The 3,294-nt window shown below is 38.2% G+C and overlaps 1 pseudogene; it reads left to right on the top strand.

Annotated features, from left to right (window-relative positions):
- The first annotated feature begins 309 nt into the window (after window positions 1-309).
- Window positions 310-513, top strand: LOC126002755 (copper transport protein ATOX1-like; annotated as a pseudogene).
- Window positions 514-3,294: the final 2,781 nt, after the last annotated feature.

Genomic DNA, 3,294 nt, shown 5'->3' with positions numbered 1-3,294 from the left:
TAACTTTTTACCACCTCTGAAGTTGCACTCATACACACTGCCAGTTCTTTCCTGACAATTAGCTTTCTTTTCTCATAAAGTCATATGTATATATATTTTTAATTTGGCAAGTATTCCTTCATGACTTTGTGATAAACCTGTTTGTCAAATTATATTGTAGGTAGAATTCATGTTATTTCTTCATTTTTTTACTTGAGTTTCCACTGGCCTCTTTAAGAGTCTACTTGGTATTTTCCTACTCTAAATGTTTGAAACACTCCTGGAAGCAGCATCCCCCCCCTCCCCAGCCTGGAATTCTGAGTCGCTGTCATGCCGAGACACGAGTTCTCTGCGGACATGACTTGTTAGGGCTGCTCCAATGCTGTCACACACGTACTCAACAAGCTACAAGTGTAGTTTGGCATTGACCTGGCCAACAAGAAGATGAGCACTGAGTCAGAGCACGAAGTGGACAGGCTGCCGGAGACACTGGGCAAGACTGGTAACGCTGTTTCCTACCTGAGGTCCAAGTAAAGGGCGGGCCTGTGCAGAAAGGACCCCAGGCCTCTACCTGCCCTCCTGCCAGACCTCAGGACCTAGGGACCAGAAGATTCTCTTCCTGCAGAGATGAACCCACATTCCCCTGAGCCCCCTGCAATAATGTTCAACTGTCCTTAAAAATAAAAAAAAATGTTTGAAACACTGCATTATCTGGCCATATCATAGATCTTTAATAACCAACTTGCTGATTTATTGCAGAGCTCCTTTTTAAACATTATTTAAACTATCAATGAGCTTTAGAGGAGAGGACTTATTTCCACTAAGAAACTAAGAGACAGAGATAGCTCAATAAACTGAGTATATGATTTGCATATGGGAGGTACCAGTTTAGATGCTAGCTTTTTATGCTCCTTGAAACACTGCTGGGTTTATAATCAAATATTCAGCCCCCTCTTAAAATAAAAGACACTTTATTTTACATAGCAATAAAACGTTTATGCTGCAACCTGTTTAATTCTATCCCAGACTTGGTAAATCAATTATTTTAATATCCATTTGACAGATAAAATCATTTTACTTAGAAGTTTGAGCCCTTGGCTTAGGATCATAGAGAGTGTATCAAAGCCTGGTTACCTTTCTTTTCCCCAACAGAAATATATTCATTGAAACACTCGTGAAAACAAATGTGCATTGAGTTCCTTCATGAGTCAATCCATAGAGATGCCATGATGAGCAAAATCTACTCCAACTCTGTCCCCTGCTTTTCATGGTACTTTAGTGAATGGAAGAAAATACATGTATGCCACACAAAGACTTAGGTCAATACATATAAACTTGAAACTATGTTAAATGCTAGAATTAGGTCCATGCTAATAAGATTATATAACAGGATGTTTGACCTGATCAGGGAAAAAAGGAAATAAAGCTTTTCTTGATGCTAGAGTACCTGCAGAGGATGAAGAAGAATTAAGGTAATGAAGAGGGAGAGAAGAACCTAATGAGAGAGACAACAGCAAGTGCAAAAGGTCTGTGGCAGAGAGGAGCACGGGAATTGAGACAGGCTTAAAGAAGGGCGAGAGTGACAGTCTAGGAATTAAGTTGCTTGCTTTGCTTATAATAGACTCAAGCTCCATACGCAGCATCACATATATTCTGAAGAACTTCTCCAGGAGTGATTTCTGCCAACAAGGAGTAAGTCCTTGAGCAACACCAGGTGTGTCCCCTCCCATTTCCACTCCTGAAAAAAAAAAAGTCTAAAAGATTCCAGTGTGTGTGTTGAGATGGGGTAGGGGAACTAACTTAAACTAAAGCTAGAAATATAGCCTTTCTGTTATGTCTTTATTCTACAGACAGTGATTTCATTCAAAATTTTTCAGTGTGAATGACATGATTAATCTGTCTGCAATGTGGAGAGCAGAGGGAAGGGTAAGTGTGGATGATAGGAAACCACACAGCTGACTGTTGTCATAGCCCCAGTGATCCATCAGACAGTTTACTTAGTGCAGGAATGGTGGTGGGACTCTGTTGGAGAAAAGGACATGAGATATAGAGCTATTTAGGAGGTACAAAGGAAGAAAACTAGTTGATGGATTGGCAATGGGCATGAAAAAAAGAAAGGTAACACAAATGACTTGGATTTTTGCCTGGAAATTGTAATGGAAGATAGATATTATTTACTGCTAATAAATTAGTACAGGGAACTGCAGAAGATGAACAGATTTGAGGTGGTCTGTAGGTCCTGGATGTAGGTCACTGGATTTGATGAACTGTAACATATAGACATCTAAAATGATGCTCATTTTAAAGAAAAAGTTCTGTAGTTTAAAAGAGAGGTCTGTCTCTTTGGTATAAAACTTATGATATATTATGACTATTAAACTATGGTAATGGAGATTTAGGAAAGTAGGTGATGGGCTGGGAAGAATTTCTGAGTGATTGCTGATTCATGATCTTTTGGAGAAACTGAGGACAAATCAGACTCTGGCATAAAGTAATTCTCAGTTTAATGGTTCATGGTTTATACATTGGTTTGTCAGATTTCACAGTCCACAGTTTTTCACTGACAAAATTCTTTGAGAAAGCAGGACTAAAGTGAGTGGGAAGCAATGCTGTATGTAATTCTTGACCTTTAAATTTTTTTTTCTTCTCTTTTTTTTTTTTAGCTTTGTTTTCTAAGACATGTGGTTTCCTGCCACTGTTTTGGCACATTTGTTATTGAGATTGAGAAACAACAGAATGTGTTCTATTTGGCAATTGTGCTCATTACTTTACAGTTTTTGTGTAAGTTTAGGAGGTGTAAACTTTTTACTTTGCAAACAGGAAAACAAAGGCCCAAGCAAGGTCAGGAGAGTTTTGAGTGAAATTGCCAGAGGTCAGGAAATAGAGATTAGAATTCACAACAACTCAGCTCCCAGAATAATCTCCAGGGCTTGGATGCAGTCTGTCTTGACATGCTCTGTTTTTATTCTGCCTCCCTATCCATACAACTCAGAAGAGCCAGGAGAAAGTAACTGCCATTTCTGTCCCAGAGGGACTCTTGTTTGGCACAGTGTGCTAATAAGGCTGATGACCAAATTTATTACTGGTTCCAGAAAAATCAGGATTATTCATCACATTTGCTAAATTAACATACCATAGATAAAATTAATAAATAGTTTCTATTTCAATATTATGTATTTTATGGCAATAGGAAACAATCACAGCAGGACTGGTATTATAGAAATTCAGAAGGTACCTTTGAAAAAAAATAAGGTCTTAAAGTTTCAGGCATTAATGACTGCAAAATAATTATATTCAAAGGATAACACTTATTTG

Source organism: Suncus etruscus, chromosome 1 (assembly GCF_024139225.1).
Source record: "Suncus etruscus isolate mSunEtr1 chromosome 1, mSunEtr1.pri.cur, whole genome shotgun sequence".
NCBI classification, from domain to species: domain Eukaryota; kingdom Metazoa; phylum Chordata; class Mammalia; order Eulipotyphla; family Soricidae; genus Suncus; species Suncus etruscus.
Note: the sequence above shows the minus strand (reverse complement) of the source record. Positions and strands in the feature narration are given on the sequence as shown.